Here is a 22,405-nt window from a genome sequence, read left to right on the forward strand (position 1 = left end):
CTGTTGAGGGCGAAGTACGGTGGCGACTTCGTGGGCCCCGAGGCCGCTACGGTAGCCGAGAAGGCTACGACAGAACCCCGAAACGACATGCTACATGAAGGAGGGGTAGTATGTGGCGACACGACTGGAATTCTATAATGGTTTGTTTCATACTATCCAGAAATGATTTCTTCAGTTCATACTACTCTGCTGACAACTACTTACTTTATACATCCCTCGCTTTGGGACAAGGTCTAGAAATAGAATCATTAAAAAAGAATAAAAATACAAAAAATTTAGAAACTAAAGGTACTGACGACGCCCATTGCGGTGTAGTTGCGGCGATCGGTCAAGGGCCTGTGCTTTTTTTTGTGAAATTGGGTATTTCTGTTTTTACTATTGAAAACGCAATCATGACATCGAAATTTCGTCGGAAGGAAAATAAGATAGATTTCTTGATTTTGGATGTTACATCACGAATACGCGAAGGCACTGAATAATTGACATCCAGTATACTCCAATGCATGGATTGAAGAGACATATTTCTTTTTTTTTCTTTCATTTTGGTTTGCATCGACCACGGGTTCGGATGGGTCGGTGATAGTGTTTGCGCTACAGAAGAAATATTTCATTTTATCTCCAAGAAGTGACTAAAATTTATTTTCTTTTTATTTCTTTATTTTATGACCTCTGAGTGAGTTGTGATTTTGTCTTCTAAAAGCGCAGATCGTTCTCCATGAACGGCAATGGATTTTTTCCTGTTTTAAAGAAACACTTTCACAAGATTTTAGTTGCTCGTCGCCTATGGCTTCTTTTAGAACTTTAGAATTTGGATATTTTACTTTGAAGATTCATCTTTGAAGAACTACAGTTTTTTTCTTTACATGGAATGCTTTGATTTTTCTGAAAAAGCTACGATCTTTTATTTCTTTTAATAGCACGATTCAAGAGAGAAGCCGTCAGTGACAAGCGTCTGCCATAAAAAAAAGGTTGGTCCAGGGGTATGATTCCGGCTTTGGGTAAAGGAGGTCCCGGGTTCATATCCTGGACGAGCCCTCCCTTTTTGACCGTGCTGGAGAGTAGGTGGAACTCAGCCCCGTTTGCAGCTCCGCAATGAATACACGCCTGGTGCAGCACGTGGTGGACACATGCACACTATGGTCGTGAAAGTACCAGTGGATATCAAAAGAATCCGGCACCAGTAACGTACCTAGGTAGAATTCGGTAGAAACGCAGACGGTAACTTTGCATGCAACGGAAAACAAAGGCAGTCTTTGTGGAGTATGTGGACCGTGAGTGGAGAGGCAGCTTAATCGTCCAACAGTCTACCTTCATCTTACTAGCGACGGCAACAACCGAGGGGTGGGGAGTACGATTGAGCGTAGCTGAGAGTTTCTCATTATTAGTTAGCTTCACACTTTGACAGAGCTGTGACAAGGCGAGTGCAGTGAGCTCAGGAAAGCCAGTAGCAAGCGCACTTGAAATGGCGCAGAAGAAACGGATAATAAATTTTGCCAGCCATAATGGAGCTAGGGGCGTCCTCAGTTACCAAATACCGGTGCACTATGAGACCAAGGGCATTTGACAGTAAAAAAAGGTTGTATAGCATTCGACTGCAGATCGAGGTGTCCCCGGTTCAGTCCCGGGTGCACCCTTCATTTTTCAGTACTCCGCACGCCATACCAAGGCTTTGGAGCAACATTTCAAAGGGAGGGTCGCAGCCCAGGGTCTTGCAGGTCATCGTCCTCTCGCTATGAGGTCGAACTGAACGAAATCCGTTTGCTTGGAACAAGAATCTTGTACGCTACATTTTACAGAATATGGTGATAAGCAGAAGTTTTCATGTACTGCTACACAGAGAAACAAAAATTGGAGGAGTTGGGGTTTGAACCAAGGACTTTCTGCATGCGAAGCAGACACTCTACCACTGAGTTACACCCCCGCCAGAGCAAGTACATCTGAGACGAGTCTCTCGTGGATCCTGCTGTCACCATTTCTTAGGTTTGAACGGTAACGGTACCGCTTGTGACTCCAGATCAAAAGGCTGCGTGTTCAAATCACGTCGGGGTCATAATAATATTTTCGTTTACTGAAGCTATAGGAGAGTGTGTCAGTTTAATCAGTTACCAATCGATTACACAGAACGGACGAACAGATCCTGCTTGAAAAAGGCTAGTAGCACAATTTTCGCATTCTAACATTAAGGTGAAGTCGCCGACTCTCACTTGTCCAGGCACGAAGCGTCTAGTATTTTTGCTATTTGTATCGCTTACCGCAAATATGTAACTGAGAGATGATGATTACTTATTATTTTGCTCGATTAGACGTCTTTAGCAAGGCTGAGTATAATATTTTTCGGTAAGTTACCGGAATACGAATATTGTGAAAAGGAGTATAGCTCAATCGTCAGTCAGCCGGCAGCGGCCGTGGCGGTCGGACGCAAGTTGTTTACGCTCTCGCTCGAGGCGGTCGCGTGCTGTTTGATAACTATGCGCTTTGCTGCGTTGTTGTAGTGTGGAGTAATGAATTTTAGACGACCATAGTGGATCAACCTATACGAAAAGATGCTGAAACTTAACTTTGACCCGACCTATGTACGATCCAAGTCATTTGAAGTTGAGCTATTTATTAGAGACACCATGAAAATCACTATTGATGATATGGTTGGCATTCACTTCTCGATTGTCAGTAGTACGGTGTACCTAAAATTGTTGAGACCCGAAAAATGCGAGCAGGTAGTTGAAACGTGTGCAGGGGTTTTAAAGTTCAAATTGAGGGAATACGGGACGGTCACCAGCAATATCGCAGAAAAGTGGTCGAATATGCACATCTTCCCGGTGTTAAACAGGATCAGGCAGGTGAAGATTGACATGTTGAAGCACATTCCGTCCTACATCACCGCGTGTGGATACAGGGCCATAGTGATCTATGATGGACAACCGAGAACTTGCGCGGGATGTGGATCCACAGAACATGCCCGCGCTCAATGCGTACAACGGCGCGTGGCGCTAATAGCGACTGGTGAGCGTGAGCAGCATGACCCGACGTCTACGTTGCGTATACCCTACGTCGCCGCCGTCCGGGCTAACGTCACCTCTGAACCATCAGGGTTTGCACGACGTGCAGGAAGAAGTCAGACCAATGGAAACGAACTTCGTACAGAATATTCTTTCTTCACACAACCAGAAGGCAGAGGCAACTACTCATTCGGGGCAGGGGCAACAACAGAACACCGAAGACAATCCGGCAAGTGGGGGAGGACAATTCAGTCGTGGACCATGTGGAGACGAAAGAGACGGCTGGTCACCAGCCCCCGCGGTCTTCCAAATCACAGAAGAAACGCCGGTTGGCGCATAAAGGGGCAGAAGAAAAAGCGCCAATATTGCGCGAAAAAGCAAACCACGTACGGCAGAAATTGACTGAAGTGACGGTACCATCGTTGTCGGCGAACATCCAAACGACAAAAAAATCCCGGACCGACGAATGAGACACTGATCACGGACGATTGCCCTCAGGAAACCCCGCGATGACGGATACAATGGATCAGAACCCTGTGCCTGTATGTTCCACACTAACGGACTGCGATTTGCAAGCAGACAAGTTCGTGAGTGATTGGTCGGATGACATTGAAGAAGGGGGTCGAAAGGAGCGGCCGCATATAGATGGTCCGTCGTCAGAAGCTCAAGAAGTAGTGTCCCACCAGCAACAAAGGGCTACCGCCGGCGTCAGCGCAGTGGCTGATGACGCAGACTTCTTTTAGATCATGTTCGCCATTAACATTAATAACAGGTATATTGTCACCCAGACCTCTGTTCTCATAACGTCCTTGCAAGCTTGCCGAATTGCGACACTGAACATCAACAAGATCAGTAGCCCACTAAACTTAAAAAATCTTCAAGATTTTCTCTATGCTGCTGATATTGATCAGATCATGCTGCAGGAAGTGACCAATATTAACCTTGACCGTATCACAGGCTACAATGCCATCGTTAATCCTGGTAATGGCAATGAACTAGGGACCGCGATCATGGCTAAGGATGGGATAGTGATGTCACATATCGAACGCCTGGCGAATATCAGAGGTATAGCAACTACTATCAGTAATACTAGATTTATCAATCTCTACGCCCCTTCCGGTTCAGGGAGACGACGACAGAGAGTTTTTTAAAGACGACATTGTACCACTTTTTACACCACCTTCAGAACAACTTATATTCGCTGGTGACTTTAACTGTGTACTCAGTCCCAAAGACCAGACACCAAACGTCAATCCGTCCACCGAGCTTCGAACTCTCATTGAAGAGTTAAATTTAATAGACACATGGGAGCTTAGACACGGCAACAGGCCCGGATTCACATTCGTTACTGACCACTCAGCTAGCCGCATCGATAGAACTACGTATCATCAAATATGAGGGAACATGTTTTGCAGCCAGAGCTATGGCCTACTGTCTTTACAGAGCATGCGGCATATATATGTACCGTCAATTTAGCCAAACAAGGGACGTACAGGGCAAGGGGACCCTGGAAACTAAATGTATCGCATTTAACAGAACCGGGGTGTCATACAGTCTTCCGGAACACGTGGGCAGAATGTGAAAGAAAGTTTCCCGCGTACCATTCTGCCATTACGTGGTGGGTAAAATGTGCGAAACCCGCCTTAAGAAAAGCGATGAATTATTGCAGAGATAGGTGTGCCTGGCAGAGGCAAACTATCTAATTTTACTTTCAGTGAGAGATTTATATCGAGAAAATGGAACAGTAATAGCAAATCGTACGCACATTAAAAGAATACAGCCTACGATTTTAACACTCAAACGGAAGCAACTAGAAGGCTGCCAAGTACGGCCGCTCTGCGAAACGCCGTCCAGGACGAAACGACGTCAGTGTTCTACGCTCCTGGAAATTGAAATAAGAACACCGTGAATTCATTGTCCCAGGAAGGGGAAACTTTATTGACACATTCCTGGGGTCAGATACATCACATGATCACACTGACAGAACCACAGGCACATAGACACAGGCAACAGAGCATGCACAATGTCGGCACTAGTACAGTGTATATCCACCTTTCGCAGCAATGCAGGCTGCTATTCTCCCATGGAGACGATCGTAGAGATGCTGGATGTAGTCCTGTGGAACGGCTTGCCATGCCATTTCCACCTGGCACCTCAGTTGGACCAGCGTTCGTGCTGGACGTGCAGACCGCGTGAGACGACGCTTCATCCAGTCCCAAACATGCTCAATGGGGGACAGATCCGGAGATCTTGCTGGCCAGGTTAGTTGACTTACACCTTCTAGAGCACGTTGGGTGGCACGGGATACATGCGGACGTGCATTGTCCTGTTGGAACAGCAAGTTCCCTTGCCGGTCTAGGAATGGTAGAACGATGGGTTCGATGACGGTTTGGATGTACCGTGCACTATTCAGTGTCCCCTCGACGATCACCAGTGGTGTACGGCCAGTGTAGGAGATCGCTCCCCACACCATGATGCCGGGTGTTGGCCCTGTGTGCCTCGGTCGTATGCAGTCCTGATTGTGGCACTCACCTGCACGGCGCTTACGACCATCATTGGCACCAAGGCAGAAGCGACTCTCATCGCTGAAGACGACACGTCTCCATTCGTCCCTCCATTCACGCCTGTCGCGACACCACTGGAGGCGGGCTGCACGATGTTGGGGCGTGAGCGGAAGACGGCCTAACGGTGTGCGGGACCGTAGCCCAGCTTCATGGAGACGGTTGCAAATGGTCCTCGCCGATACCCCAGGAGCAACAGTGTCCCTAATTTGCTGGGAAGTGGCGGTGCGGTCCCCTACGCCACTGCGTAGGATCCTACGGTCTTGGCGTGCATCCGTGCGTCGCTGCGGTCCGGTCCCAGGGCGACGGGCACGTGCACCTTCCGCCGACTACTGGCGACAACATCGATGTACTGTGGAGACCTCACGCCCCACGTGTTGAGCAATTCGACGGTACGTCCACCCGGCCTCCCGCATGCCCACTATACGCCCTCGCTCAAAGTCCGTCAACTGCACATACGGTTAACGTCCACGCTGTGGCGGCATGCTACCAGTGTTAAAGACTGCGATGGAGCTCCGTATGCCACGGCAAACTGGCTGACACTGACGGCGGCGGTGCACAAATGCTGCGCAGCTAGCGCCATTCGACGGCCAACACCGCGGTTCCTGGTGTGTCCGCTGTGCCGTGCGTGTGATCATTGCTTGTACAGCCCTCTCGCAGTGTCCGGAGCAAGTATAGTGGGTCTGACACACCGGTGTCAATGTGTTCTTTTTTCCATTTCCAGGAGTGTATGTTATTCGAGAACAGAGAAGGGGACACAGAAAGATAATGACGGAATTAAAAGCTGCAGACGGTCGACTCTCAAACCAACAGCGCGACATACGAGAAGAGCTTTATGAACATTTTACAGCTCTGTTAACGGAAAACCCAGTGGGTAATAGCGGCGCAGCAAGCCTTTATGGCACGGCGTTTTCAGACATTGAGCACGGCAGAAGCAGACAGCCTCGCCGCAGTGATAACTGGAGATGAAGTAGCAGACGCCATTCGAGGGAGCCCCAAGAGTAAATCGCCTGGCCCCGTGGTTTGCCAGCTGAGTGCTATCAAACCTTTCGCCAACATTTAGTTACAAAGACGACCTTAGTCTGTAATCACATTCTCAATGCCGAAAATGATATCTTATGAGAATACTGTGAAAGTATAGTGGTGTTGGTACCCAAAACCCCAGGGGGAAAAACAGTCGACAATCTCCGACCGATTACGTTACTTGGTTGGTTGGTTGGTTGGTTGTTTGAGGTTAAAGGGACCAAACAGCAAGGTCATCAGTCCCTTGTTTCAAATAGACTCCATTCTGCGAACGGGACATCTCAGTATAGTCAGAAAAAATAAAACGGATAAAGGGGAAACGTAAAAGGGCAGTCACGTTGTCATTAGTAAAAACAAATGAGGGAAGTTGGCAAGAGAACGAACCCAACACTATGCTGAAACAGCATAGGCAAGACCACCTGTGACTTAAAAGGTACAACTGCTATAATGCAGAAAGTACGTATGGGAATAGAAAAACTAACCAAGCCTTAAAAAGAAGGGGTAAAAACAGAGTAAAAGGGAAAGAAAAGAGGATTCTGGTCAGGGAGGTGAATCGGGAATCTCTGAACACTGCCTACAGTGGGAGACACCCAAACACTCACCGCCCTGCCCCAACACCAGAGGGAGATTAAAAACTTTAAAACTGAGAATAAAAACCACTCTCCCGGAGGAAACCTAGAACCAGAGAGACCATCCGGGAATCGTCAGCCAACATCAAAGGTAAAGTGTGGGGGAGTCTGTACTTAGCACGCAGAGCCAAAAGAAGGGGGCATTCAACCAAAATGTGGGCCACTGACTGGAAGGCTCCACAACCACATAGCGGGGGTGGCTCAGCACGCAAAAGGAAACCATGGGTCAGCCTGGTATGGCCAATGCGGAGACGACACAGTGTGGTCGAGTCCTTGCGGGAGAGGCGAAAGGAAGAACGCCATGGGCCTGGATTCACCTTAATGGCACGAAGTTTATTAGACAGTGGAGTAGCCTCCCAAGAATTGGCCCATGACTGTGCAAAGTGGGATTTGATGTGAAGCCGTAAATCCGCTGCAGGAGGGGTTACGGAAAACGGGGGGTAAGTAACTGCTCCCCCAGCCAAACGATCAGCGAGCTCATTACCCGGGATACCCACATGGCCCGGGACCCATAGGAAGTCAATGGAACAAGCAGCACGGTGAAGATCAGCGAGATGGTCATGGATGGCAGAGACCAAGGGATGGAGCGAAAAACACCGGTCAATAGCAAGAAGGCCACTCATCGAGTCCGTACATAACAAAACGCAGTTGTGTTGGGATTGTTTAATAAAAGTAAGGGCCCGGGAAATTGCCATCAATTCAGCAGTAAACACCCCACATGAGGGTGGCAGTAGATGATTTTCCGTTCCAACAAAGGACGTGAAGGCATACCCAACATGATCAGCAGATTTAGAGCCATCAGTGTAAAAAACAACAGCATCCCGAAACTCCCATAAAATTTGGCGGAAAAAGGAACGGAACACCACCGGGGGGATGGAATCTTTCGGACCGCGGCGGAGATCCATCCGAATTCGAGGCCGAGGAACTAACCAAGGAGGGGTGGAGGGGAGGGAGCGAGGAAGACAGGACAAAGAAGGAAGCCGAAAATCACGGGTAAGAGACGCAAGGTGCAGCCCAACCGGTAAACCCGCCCGAGGGCGGGAGTCAGGCGGGCGACGTCCATGGTCTGGGAATAGGATAGAATAGGAAGGATGAGCGGGAGAAGAACGGATAGTAAGGGCATAAGACACCAGAAGCTGGGACCGCCGAACAGAAAGGGGGGGGATCCCAGCTTCAACCAGGAGACTATCAACAGGGCTAGTAGGGAAGGCACCGGTGGCCAAACGGATACCACGATGGTGGACTGGATCCAGCACGTGCAGCCTGGAAGGAGCAGCTGAACCATAAACTTGACAACCATAGTCCAAACGTGACAGAACTAGAGCACGATAAAGACGGAGGAGGAGGGAACGGTCCGCACCCCAGGAGGAGTGGGCAAGGAAGCGAAGGACATTGAGTTTACGGAAACATCCTACCTTCAGGAGTCTGATATGGGGCAGCCAAGTGAGCTTGTTGTCGAAAAGAAGACCTAGGAAACGAAACTGTGGAACCACAGGCAATCTTTGTGCAGCGAGATAGAGCTCTGGATCAGGGTGGACCGTAGTACGGCGACAGAAGTGGACCACCCGCGATTTTAAAGGAGAGAATTGAAACCCGTGGGAGAGGGTCCATGCAGAGGCACGCCGTATAGCCACCTGGAGCTGCCGTTCTGCAGATGCCATCGAGGAGGAACTAACCCAAATGCAGAAATCATCCACATACAGGGCAGGGGCGACCAAGGGACCGACAGAGGCCACAAGTCCATCGATAGCAATGAGGAAAAGAAGGACACTCAAGACAGAACCCTGTGGGATGCCCGTCTCCTGGGTCCGTGGAGAACTAAAAGCAGTACCAACTCGAACTCTGAATGACCGATGGATCAGGAACTGGCGGATAAAAATCGGGAGTGGGCCCCGAAGACCCCACTGATGAAGGGTTAGTAAGATGTGATGGCGCCAGGCCGTGTCATAGGCCTTGCGAAGGTCAAAAAACACTGCAACCAAATGGCGGCGCTGGGAAAAAGCCTGCCGAACTGCGGATTCCAAGCGAAGCAAATGATCGATTGGAGATCGTCCCTCTCGAAAGCCACACTGGTAAGGGGACAATAGATCCCGAGATTCGAGGACCCAAGTGAGCCGACGGGCTACCAGCCGTTCAAGTAACTTACAACCAACATTGGTCAAACTAATTGGCCGATAGCTGTCAACAGATAGGGGGTTCTGACCAGGCTTAAGGACAGGAACCACAATGCTATCCCTCCACTGAGAAGGGAAGTCACCCTGGAGCCAGATACGGTTAAACACCCGAAGAAGATGGTGCCGTTGTGGAGCACTGAGATGTTGAAGCAGCTGGTTATGAATGGAATCTGGGCCAGGAGCTGTATCATGAGAAGCAGATAGAGCAGAAAGAAATTCCCATTCAGTGAAAGGTTCGTTGTAAGATTCTGACTCACAAGTGGTGAAACATAAGGTGACAGCTTCAGCCTGCTGTTTTTGATGAAGGAAAGCAGCTGGATAGGAGGCCGACGCTGATGCCACTGCAAAATGGGTCGCAAGATGTTCTGCGAGAACTAATGGGTCCGTACAAATGCCATCTGGGAGGTGAAGGCCTGGGAGGGTGGACTGCCAATGGCAACCTTGGAGAGAGCGAAGTGTAGCCCATACCCATGACAGAGGGACAGTGGAACCAAGGGAAGAAACAAATCGTTCCCAACATATCCGCTTGCTCTGTTTGATTAAATAACGGGCTTTAGCGCGAAGGCGCTTAAAGGTAGAAAGGCTGGCTACAGATGGGTGCCTCTTAAACTGTTGCAAAGCTCGACGGCGATCACGGATGGCAGTGGCAATGGCCGTACTCCACCACGGGACTTGCCGACGACGAAATTGTCCAGATGAGCGCGGGACAGCAAGGTTAGCAGCGCGAACAATCGCGTCAGACACGTCACGTAGGACGTCATCAATACAACCCGACAAAGAGGGAGAAAACTCGACCTGTGCAGTATATAGAGGCCAATCGGCGCGGTGGAAAGACCAACGAGGTAACCTCTCCATCGGGGAGCGGGAAGGGAGCGTGATAATCAACGGGAAATGGTCACTATCACAAAGGTCGTCGTGTGGCGACCAGTGTAATGAAGGGAGGAGAGAGGGAGAAGAAAGAGAAAGATCAATGGCAGAAAAAGTACCATGACCAGCACTGAAATGAGTAGGGGAGCCATCATTAAGAAGGCACAGGTCATGGTCTGCAATAAATTGGTCGATAAGAAGACCTCGTCTAGATGGAAAGGCACTGCCCCACAAAGGATGATGAGCATTAAAATCCCCAAGGAGGAGGAAGGGAGGAGGAAGTTGCTGAAGAAGGGTGGTTAAGGCAGCAGGTGTAAGAGTCCTGTCAGGAGGGAGATAAAGATTGCATACTGTGACTGCAGAGTCTAAGTGGACCCTAACAGCAACTGCTTCCAATGTAGTTTGGAGAGGAATCCACGTGCTAGCAATGTCTGTACGGACCAACGTACAAACGCCACCAGAAGCCCGCAAGGGTCCGACCCGATTTCGACAGAAAACACGGAACCCACGGAGGGTCGGTGAGTGAGCATCAGTAAAATGAGATTCCTGGAGAACCACACAAGCTGCTGAGTAGGACGAAAGAAGGGATTTCAATTCCGGAAGGTGACGATAGTAGCCATTACAATTCCATTGGAGAACCACAGAACGATGGTTTAAATGAGGGCTGAACACGCTAAATCCAGTCATACCGCCGGGTCCCCACCCGTCACCGACAAGGAGGGGGCGACATCCATAAACGACAGGTCAGAATCCGGTTGTGAAGCCGGGGAAGGGACCTCCGGTGACACCAGAGGCTCTTTGTCCCGGGACTTATGTTTCTTCTTCTTTTCAGGCTGAGATCGAGGAGGGCTGTGTGGCATAATGGAGCCAGCTGCAGCAAGATCAGGAACAGAAAGAGACCGGGCGACCTGGGGGCCGATAGACCGCGGCTCTCGCGGTCGCCGCGCTGCAGGAGACCTTTGACCTGGAAGGTGCCGGGAAGGGGCATCCCGGGAGAGGCGCCCTTGACCGGCAGACGCCGAAGGAGTGGGACACTTCTCCGGCTGGGGAGGGGGAGCGGCGCCCAGAGGAGAAGGTGTGGGAGCCGCAGGGGAGGGGGGAAGGAGAGGGGTCCGGGAGGGGGGTAAGGAAGGGGGAGGAAGGGATGAAGATGTAACCAAGGCGTAACTAGATGTCATGGACACAGGGTGCAATCGTGCATATTTCTTACGGGCCTCTGTGTAGCTTAAACGATCAAGAGACTTATACTCCTGTATCTCTTTTTCTTTTTTATAGACTGGGCAATCTGCTGAACGTGGAGAATGACTACCATGACAATTTACACAAACAGGAGGGGGAACACAGGGACTCCCCTCATGGAGTGGACGTCCACAGTCACCACAGAGAGGGTCCTGGGTACAGCGAGAAGACATGTGGCCAAAACGCAAGCACTTAAAACACCGCATAGGAGGTGGGATGTACGGCTTCACATCACAGCGATAGACCATAATCTTAACTTTCTCAGGAAGGGTATCCCCTTCAAAGGCCAGGATAAAGGCACCAGTATCAATACGATTATCTTTAGGACCCTTCTGAACACGCCGAACAAAGTGAACACCCCGCCGTCCGAGATTGTCCCGAAGTTCCTCATCAGTTTGAAGGATGAGGTCTCTGTGAAAAATCACACCTTGTACCATATTTAGAGACTGGTGAGGGGTAATGGACACAGGAATTGTGCCAAGATGGGTACAGGCACGAAGGGCCGCAGATTGGGCAGCCGAAGCAGTTTTTATCAGTAATGAACCCGACCGCATCTTGCTCAGGGAGTCCACTTCGCCGAACTTGTCTTCAATGTGTTCCACAAAGAATAAAGGTTTGACACTGGTGAAAGTACCTCCATCAGTCCTGGTGCAAACTAGATAACGGGGGAAAGGTTTTGCCCCTAGACGACGGGCCTGACCCTCCTCCCAGGGGGTAGCCACGGAAGGGAAGGCCGAAGGGGCAAGAGAAGCAGCACTTGAGGAATCAGTACCACGCAGAGAGACGGCCGCAGAAGAGCGGCCAGAGGTTTGGACCCTTATGCGTTTCATCTGCATAGCGTCCGCCCTGATACCACCCACTCCGATCAGGGGCTCTCCTCACGGGCGCCACCCAGCCACAGCAAGGGCCGTCTGGCACGGCGGCCATTGCCAGGAGTTCCGATGCTCCAGGAGGACGAGCAACCACTCCAAGGCATGCATGAGGAGGTCACAGCTCAGGTATCAGAAGTGTGATCCCTGTGTGTTCAGGGGGCTCAACCAAAAGGGTACATAGCGACCCCACCACACGGGCTGGCTACCGTGCTGGCCATGCACCCTAGCATCAGACAACGACGTAGAAGAAAAGGTGGAATATACTAGGAGGGCACACGTCGGAGACACTAGGTAAGGTGCTCTTCCCCAAATGGCTCACACTACGGAAGAGAAATTTTGGAATGGAGGTCAAACCCCAGAGGGGGACCAAGGAATGCCAAAAGGAGGAGATGATTACGCAACAAAGCCAGAGTGTAAAACCAACAGAACCAGGAGGATAGCGGGGGCCAACATAAGCAAGGACACCAATAGAGGGAGAGGAGAGGGCGAGGGGAAAGGGGTATGGAGGGGAAAGGAGGGGAAGGGAAAGGAAATGCAGCCCGGGAGAGAAAGAAGGCTGCAATGGCTCGGGGCCCCGTGCTCGCCACGCACGTATCCACGAAAGAGTTGTGGACCCCCTGGGGGGGATTACGTTACTTAATTCTGATAACATTTACGCACGCGTCATGATGTAGCGATTCAATTCGGTAGCCAGTACTGTCACGGGGGCCTACCAAACGAGCGCTGGGAAGCATCGAACAATACACCAGACATTAAGCGAATATATAGATATCATAGCCACAGCCGCCGCTTGAGACATTTGATGCGCTTTGGTCTCGCTTGACTTTGAAAAAGCCTTCGATAAAGGCTATCATTCACATCTTCTGCGCACGATGGCAGCAACTAATTTTCCGCGGAAAGTTATTGACACAGTTCAACTGGTGCTGAGCAACGGCACATCCACGATCTGACTTAACGGACAACTAAGTAAACCAATTAACATCACTAGTCCAGTACGACAAGGTTTCCCCATGTCAATGGCCTTGTTTGCAGTAGTTCTTCAACCCTTGCTGTTCTCCCAGACGCAAGACCTTCCGGGACTACACATACATAGCCAGAACATCGTATGTCAGGCCTTTGCGAATGACGTCAGTGTCGTGGTGACGAAAGATAAAGACATAAAATGAACGATTCAGCTGATAACCAATTACGAAGCAGCATCTGAAGCGGAAGTAAACTATAAAAGGTCGGGAATTATGGAACTTAGCAGCAGGGTACTAGAACACGGCAATGGCCGCTCACTAAAAAGAATAGAAATATTTAAATGTCTCGGCGTTGAATACACGCGCAACATCCGCCGCACGGCTGCTCTTAACTATAGAAAATCATTAGTACAAATTCGAGCCAGCATAGGACATCATCATCTGCAAAATCTCAATGCCATACAAAGAGTGCTTTTAGTAAATACTTACGTTGTTTCGAAAGTGAATTATGTCGCTCTAATCCTGCCAATACTTAAGATCATAGCACCACGAATGCTTGCAGCGCTCGGACACTTCTGTAGGGGACAAATTTTCAAGGTCCAATACGAAACCTTGACGCTACCCATGGGTAGAGGCGGCCTAAATCTGATTGACGTTTACCACAAAGCCAAAGCATAATGTATCAGCAAAATGTATAAACAATGGCAACGGTCACCGAACTCTTTAACGGCCCACCTTCTCAATGAAATTGCACCGGCCAGCATGGACCCTCCTGTAAACGTAAACCACATCCCGACCGCACTTTGCCACTTCAGTCATTTTTTCCTAGAATACAGTTATATTCAAAGAAACACTCCTGAGAATGTTCGCTACAGGGTCAAAGCTCTCTACAACTGCCTGACGGATAACAAACCGAGAAACAGAATAGAAGTATAAAGATTGCAACTGGGCGAAAATGTGGGAAAACATTCATGGCGCCCACTTACCATCACAGGTGTAGTTCACATGGTACATGGCAGTCAATAGGACCATACCGACAAATTCAAGGCTACACATGATTCACTTGGCAGACACTTCGAATTGCATTCAGTCAGATTTAGTCGATACTATCGAATATCGCTTTCTATGTGACAATGTGACGGACACCTGGATCCTCTTTACACGGAAGCACCCAAGTATGCTGCGTACTGCACCTCGAATGATTACTCCAGCTGGACTCCTCACTCCAGATGCCGTTCCATACCCCGGCGCAAAAAGACTAGCAGTCAACTGGCTTCATGGTCGGACGGTGTACTATATATTTTCGGCGCCAGAAAAAAATAAAGAATACTATTGGCTCTATCTAATAACTCAACACCAGAAACTTCAACGAATGGAAAAATATAGAGGAAAGTATGCTTCCTTTTTACTCCGAACATTACCGTAGAGAGGTATTCCTCAAGGGCGACGTTGCAGAGCTGAAATACTGCTGAGTGGCCCCTTCAGAGTTTTGAGAAGCTGCACATAGGATTTCGGATTGAGAAAATAGAACGACCACGAATATGCATCGGCCCAACGAGACGATTTTTTTTTGTTTTTTTTTTGTTTGGGGTTTAAGGGCGCTCAACTACTGAGGTCATTAGGGCCCAGTCACAATTGTTAGAGCACAGAGAATCTAGTAAAACTCAAGGGGGGGGGGGGGGGACACCAGAAAGTTCTTACAAAGATGCAGATAAAGTAAGTGAAGGAGTTAGATGTCTTTAGACAAGCCAGTCAAAGTAATGAAACGAAGAACACGAGCAGCTGCTCGAGCGTCATCAGCTAAAATATCCTGTAAAGTAGATGGCAGAGACAGGACAAAACGAGATTGACTAAAACGGGGACACGACAATAAAACATGGCGCACTTTTAATGCATGACCACAAGGACATTGCGGGGCTGGGTCACCGGAGAGCGGGTAGCAGTGGCTAAAACAGCAATGCCCAATCCGCAATCTGGTCAGAAGGACCTCTTCTCGCCGAGATGGTCGGGAGAAGATTGTCCAAGCAGTTGGGAACGGTTTTACTGCCCGGAGCTTGTTTCCTGGAAGTGATGACCAAGTATCCCACCACAAAGACACAAGCCTCCTACAAACAACCCCACTGATGTCCGATGACGGGACACAATGGGAGGCTGGCCGAGGCAGGACTGCAGCCTTGGCTGCAGCATCAGCAGCCTCATTCCCAGGCACTCCTACATGGCCGGGAACCCACAGAAAGCTGACAGGAGAGCCATCAGCAGCAGAAGAATGGAGGGACTGCTGGATCCGTTGCACCAAGGGATGGACCGGATATGGAGTTCCAAGGCTCTGAAGAGCACTGAGTGAATCAGAGCAGAGTACATACGATGAGTGGCGGTGGCGGCGGGCATACTTAACGGCCTGATGGAGAGCAAAAAGATCGGCCGTAAAGCTGGAACACTGGTCGAGGAGCCGGTATTTAAAGGTGCCGGCCCCAACGACAAAGGCACAGCCGACACCATCGTCAGTTTTGGAGCCATCAGTGTAAATAAAGGTGTGACTGGCAAGTCGCGCATGAAGTTCGACAAACCGTGAGCAATACACTGCAGCCGGAGTACCCTCCATCGGGAGCGAGCTGAGGTCGGGATAAATATGAACCGGAGCCTGGAACCACGGTAGTGTCGGGCTCTCACCCTCTCTGAAGGTGGTAGGGAGGGCAAAATCCAATTGTCGAAGCAGGCGACGAAAGCGGACTCCAGTGGGCAGCAGGGCAGACGCATACAACCCATACTGACGGTCGAGAGAATCGGCGAAGAAGGACTGATAAGAGGGGTGGTCGGGCATTGACAACAGGCGGCAGGCATACCGACACAGCAGTACGTCGCGCCGGTAGGTCAATGGTAATTCGGCACTTCAGCATAAAGACTCTCGACGGGACTAGTGTAGAATGCTCCGGTCGCAAGACGTAACCCCCAATGGTGGATGGAGTAGAGACGGCGTAATAGGGATGGCCGAGGAGACGAGTAGACGAGGCTCCCATAACAAGCTTTGATCGGACTATGGACCGATACAAGCGAAGCAGGACAGTGCGATCCGCTCCTCAAGATGAACCACTAAGAACTCTGAGGACATTAAGGGAACGTGTACAACGGGCAGCCAAATAAGAGACGTGCAGAGACCAACAAAGTTTCCTGTCTAGTGCGAGCCCTAGAAACTTAGTTGTTTCCACGAATGGGGGAACAACGGGACCGAGATGTAAGGATGGCGGGAGGAACGCTTTATATCGCCAAAAGTTGATGCAATCCGTCTTCTCTTCAGAGAACCGGAAGCCATTTGCCACACTCTATGAGTATAGGCTGTCAAGACAACGCTGAAGGCAGCGCTCCAGGAGGCATGTTCTCTGGGCACTGCAGTAGATCGCGAAGTCATCGACAAAAAGAGAGCGTGAGACATTAGGTGGAATACAATCCATAATTGGATTTCGGTCTGTTAAAAAGGAATCAATAAAAAGGGGCAGGCGACCGCGTAGATCCCACCTGTGCATAGTGCGGAGGATACCTCCTCTCCAACAGGTATCATAAGCCTTCTCCAAATCGAAGAACACGGCTACCGTTTGGCGCTTTCGCAAAAAGTTGTTCATGATGAATGTCGACAAGGTCACAAGGTGGCCAACAGCGGAGCGGCGGCGACGAAAGCCGCATTACCATTGGTAAGTAGCCGTCGAGATTCAAGAATTCAAACTAACTGAGTGTTAACCATGCGCTCCATCACCTTACAGACACAGCTTGTAAGAGAAACGGGGCGGTAACTAGAAGGAAGGTGTCTATCCTTCCCGGGTTTGGGTATAGGAACAACGACGGCGTCACGCCAACGCATGGGGACTTGACCTTCGGTCCAGACGTGATTGTAGGTACGAAGAAGGAAGCTTTTGCCTGCCGGAGAAAGGTGGGCCAGCATCTGAACGTGAATGGCATCTGCCCCCAGAGCAGAGGACCGGGACAGTGCAAGTGCTCGTTCGAGTTCCCGCATAGTAAAGGGGGCATTATAATTTTCCAGTTTCAGCGAGTGGAAGGAAGGTCGCCGAGCCTCTTCTGCCGCTTCCCTGGGAAGGAAGGCAGGGTGGTAATGGGCGGAGCTTGAAACCTCCGCAAAAAAGCGACCGAAGGCGTTGGAGACATCCACAGGATCAACAAGGACCTCAGTACCTGAAGTCAGGCCAGGTACCGAGGAGTGGGCCTTAATGCCAGACAGCCGGCGCAGGCCACCCCAGACGACAGAAGAGGGAGTAAAACTGTTAAAGGAGCTGGTGAAAGAGGCCCAGCAGGCTTTTTTTGCTGTCTTTGATGACTCTATGGCACTGCGCTCGGAGTCGTTTGTATCCAATACAGTTCGCCAACGTAGGATGGCGGCGAAAGGTGCGTAAAGCACGTCGTCTAGCACGGATAGCGTCTCTACAAGCCTCATTCCACCAGGAGACGGAAACGCGACGTGAAGAAGACGTAGTACAAGGAATGGAACGTTCGGCAGCATTGACGATAACAGCCGTGAGGTACTAGACCTGACTGTCACAACTGAGGAAATCGTGGTCAGGAAAGGTCGCCAGGGAGGAGTAAAGTCCCCAGTCAGCTTTCGGTATGTTCCAGCTCGAAGGACGTGGGGATGGGGTGTGGTGCAGGAGACGAACGACACAGGGGAAGTGGTCGCTCGAATAGGTGTCAGAAAGGACATACCACTCGAACCGATGGGCAAGAGTGGTAGAACAGATCTAGAGGTCCAAGTGGGAGTAGGTATGAGTAGAGTCCGAGAGGAAAGTCGGGGCGCCGGTATTGAGGCAGACAAGATTGAGATGGTTGAAGACATCCGCCAAGAGGGAGCCTCTCTGACAGGATGCAGGAGAGCCCCAAAGGGGATGATGGGCATTGAAGTCGCCAAACAATAAAAACGGCGGAGGAAGGTGAACAAGCTGGTGCATCAACTCAGCCTGACTAACTGTGGATGACGATGGAGCGTAGACGGTACTAACGGAAAAAGTAAAGGCAGAGAGAGTAATACGGGCAGCTATTGCTTGGAGTGGGGTGGGGTGGTCAATGGGGTGGGATGGTAATAGACATCGTCCCGAATGAGCAACGTGACCCCACCATGAGCTGGAATACCGTCCACAGGGGTGAGGTCAGACCACTCCGAGGTATAGTGGGTAAAAGCAGGACGGTCAGTTGGGCACAACTTGGTTTCCTGGAGACCAAGGACGAGAGGACAGTGCAGGCGGAGGAGCAGTTGTAATTCCTCCCGATTAGACCGAATACCTCTTATGTTCCAATGTAACAAAGCCATCGCTAGTCAGAAAAAAAGGGGAAACGAAACGGGTGAAGAGCTGGTCACCTCGACGGCCGCGGAGGGCCAGGTTTCGAGGGAACAACGCTACAACTGGCGGTAGGCGGATCCTGTTCCATCGAGTCGTCGCCAGCTACGGCCGCTTTCCCGGGTTGCGTAGGAGGGGCAGCATCATTCGCCGACAAGAGGCCGGCTGAGCGCCTGGCAGCAGAGCGTCCCGGCGAAACTGAGGACGGCTGGGAGCAGCGACTCACGGATGGAGCGTCAGATGAAACGCGCCGGGGTGGAGAGGGGGATAAAGACTTCTTCTTGGAGGCCTTCTGGGAAGTCCGATGAGGCACGGGGATCGTGGGCTAGAGCCAAAGAAGGTCGTCACGCGCGGGGTCCGTTTTGGAACGCCGGGGTCCGGAACGTTTCCCCGATGGACGCCTGAGAAGAAGATCGCTTCTCAGGCGGCAGAGGGGGAGGAGGAGGAGGAGGAGGAGGAGGAGGACGGGTGGCCCCTGGGGCAAAGGGGGCAGGGGCCGCGAGGGTGTAGGATTTGGAAGGGAGGGATTTGGGAGGCGAAGGCATAGACCCCGGACGGGGTGAGGAGGTGGAGGGGGGACAGGATAGGGGTGAGGATACTGTGGAAGGAGCAGACATGACTGCGGCAAACAAAGTTGTCAACGTCACGGGATGGAGGCGGTCATACTTTTTCCTCGCCTCAGAATAAGAGAGGCGATCCAAAGTTTTTAATTCTTCGATCTTCTTCTCCATCTGATACGCGGGGCAGTCTAAAGATCTAGTCGAGTGGATGCCAGGACAATTGACGCACCAAGGTGGTGGGGTGGATGTATGTTCCTCATGAAGAGGACGTCCACTATCACCACAAAGGGGCTCAGCCTCACACCGTGACGACATGTGCCCGAAGTGCAAACACAGAAAGCAGCGCGTAGGAGGCGGGACGTAAGGTCGCACATCGCACCGGCAGCACATCACCTTTACCTTCTCCGGGAGGACATCCCTCTCGAAGCCGAGGATAAAAGCCCCATTGTCGACGCGAATGGCCTTTGGGGCTGCGCTGGACTCGCCAGACGAAATACACGCCACGGCGCTCCAGGTTGGCCCTGAGCTCCTCATCAGATTGCAGCAGGAGATCCCGATGAAAAATAACCTCCTGCGTCCTATTCAGTGCCAGATGCGGGACAATGGACACTGGGATGTCCCCTAGTCGGTCGCACGCCTGCAGCGCCGCCGACTGAGTCGTCTTTATAAGAACGGACCCCGAACGCATTTTACTGAGAGCCTCGATTTCCCCGAAGATGTCCTTGATGTGCTGGACAAAGAACATGGGCTTGGAGGTGGCGAACGTCCCCCGATCGGTCCGAGAACAGACTAAATAGTGGGGGAAGTTCTTCGCCCCAAGCCGGCAGGCCTGTCCTTCCTCCCAGGGAGTGGCTAAGGGGGAAGGGGCAGGAGAACCAGAACCAGAGACAGAGACAGTACCTTTCTTTTTAAAAGACTCAGCCGCAGAGCGACCCAATACATGTTGACGTTTCATCTGCGAAACGTCCGCCCCGATACCACCCACTCCGACCAGGGGCTCTCCCCACGGGCGCCACCCAGCCTCAGCAAGGGCCACCTGGCAGGATTACCGTTGCCGGGAGTGCTGATGCCCCAAGGAGACGGGCATCTACTCCTTGGCCGACGTGAGGAGGGTGCAGCTCAGGTATCGGCAGTACGATCCCTGTGTTGTCAGGGGGCTACAACCTAGAGGGTACACGACGACCCCACCACAACGGGCTGGCTACCGTGCTGGATTTTGGGTGCCATGGAGAGTCCATCATGATCGTAGGAGCAGATGGGGACGCACTATGGGCGTAACTTGTGCAACCCATCAGGCGTTTAGGCCCAATTTGAGGAATAGTGGGTGTGGTTACAACGCCATTACAATGCTGAGTGCCAAGGTCTTAGTGCACTGAGGACCAGTGAGACACCACGTAAGGCGTCCTTCCCCAAAAGGCTCGTACTTCTGTAGAATTTTGAAAAATAGAGGTCAAACCCCAAGGGGGACCATCACATAGAAGGCAGAAACGGTTGAAACTCCTTTTAGTCGCCTCTTACGACAGGCAGGAATACCTCCGGCCTATTCTTACCCTGGACCCGCAAGGGGGGGGGGGGGGGGGGTACCAACCAGACGATGATGACACTTCGCAAGATGACGACTCTGATGCCGCCAGCAAACCGAGGCTGTTTTATGGGAACCCAATGGAATTTCGCAAATCAGATACTGAAAATATTTTCCTTAAGTAGACTAGTTAACTTGTAAGGAAGGCAGTTATCTGTTATGTTTGCTTTTAACATGTAAGTGGAAGCAAAGGTTTTATTTACTCTTGATGCAGAAGAATACAGCATCCCCAGTTTGTTTATCACCTGTCTGTCTTCCCTGGCAAGAGACGTGCTTATGACTTTAAAGAAATTAAATTTTCTGAGTTTATTACCACAACATATATAATGATGCACTTATTACCAAATGGATACTGAAGATTGACCAACTGACACACAGATAATTTTTTGTTTCCACAGAGAATTTTTAATGGCAGAGATGCCGAGCCATTGAGGGAAATTTTGGCGATCGCACGGGTGGGCTAGAGGGGTGGATTGAGGCCCGACAAAAAAATGGAACAAAAAGTTAAAGAAGTTAAAAAAATAAAAGTCGTAGAGCATTCGACTGCAGATCGAGAGGTCTCCGCTTCAATCCCGGGCGCCCGCTTCATTTTTCACTATCTCGAAAAAAAAAAAAAAAAAGAGACCATTGTCGCTATGAGTTGCAAATACATGTTTATGATGTATTCCGCACGCCATACTGAGGGCTTTGGAGCAACGTTTCAATGGGGGGATCGTAGCCCAGGGTCTTGCAGGTCACCGTCCTCTCGCCATGAGATCGAACTGTACGAAATCCACTTGCTTGGGGGAAGAATCTTGTACACTGAATTTTATAGAATATGGTGATAGGCAAAAGTTTTCATGTACTGCTGCACGGAGAAACAAAAAGGAGAAGCTGGGATTTGAACCCAGGACTTTCTGCATGCGAAGCAGACACACTACCACTGAGTTACACCCCCGCGAAAGAGCAAGTACATCTGGGACGAGTCTCTCGTGGATCCTACTGTCATTATTTCTTAGGTTTGAACGGTACAGTACGCGTTGGAGGAACCTATTCATGGCAAGACCTAAGCAGCGTCGACTCCGTGGCGCAACGGTAGCGCGTCTGACTCCAGATCAGAAGGTTGCGTGTTCAAATCACGTCGGGGTCATAATGAGATTTTCGTTTACGAAAGCCGTAGGCGGGCATGTCAATTTAATCAGATACCAAACGATTATACAGGACGGACAAACAAAGCCTGCTTGAAAATGTCTCTTAGTGCGATTTTCGCATTCTGACATTGACGTGTAAGAGGCCGACTTGCACTTTCTCCATGAGCGAAGCGTCTAATATTTTTGTTATTTATATCGTTTAACGCTAATATCTAACTGAGAGATGATGATTACACAATATTTAGCTCGATTAGATGTCTTTAGCAAGGCTGGGTACAATATTTATCGCTAAGGTGAAGGGGGATAAAGCACAGTCGTCACTTGAATTGCACCCGCGGTGCAGGACGGACGTGTGGCAGCCCTGCCGAACGTGTCGTCATCATCACGGCTCTTTACCTGCGAGCGAGGTTACTCGCTGCTGCAAGTGCGTATTCTTCTTTAAGCATTCACACTAAAGATAGCGGTCGCGCGGTT

The 22,405-nt window shown here is 50.5% G+C and overlaps 3 non-coding genes across 3 annotated transcripts; 1 reads left to right on the top strand and 2 right to left on the bottom strand.

The window, feature by feature from the left end:
* Positions 1-1,849: 1,849 nt before the first annotated feature.
* Trnaa-cgc lies at positions 1,850-1,921 on the bottom strand. Its single transcript has one exon. It is a non-coding gene; the product is annotated as a tRNA-Ala (tRNA).
* Positions 1,922-21,666: 19,745 nt separating this feature from the next.
* Trnaa-cgc lies at positions 21,667-21,738 on the bottom strand. The gene has a single exon. It is a non-coding gene; the product is annotated as a tRNA-Ala (tRNA).
* Positions 21,739-21,858: 120 nt separating this feature from the next.
* Trnaw-cca lies at positions 21,859-21,930 on the top strand. Its single transcript has one exon. It is a non-coding gene; the product is annotated as a tRNA-Trp (tRNA).
* Positions 21,931-22,405: the final 475 nt, after the last annotated feature.

The sequence above is a fragment of the Schistocerca americana genome, chromosome 3, assembly GCF_021461395.2.
Source record: "Schistocerca americana isolate TAMUIC-IGC-003095 chromosome 3, iqSchAmer2.1, whole genome shotgun sequence".
NCBI classification, from domain to species: domain Eukaryota; kingdom Metazoa; phylum Arthropoda; class Insecta; order Orthoptera; family Acrididae; genus Schistocerca; species Schistocerca americana.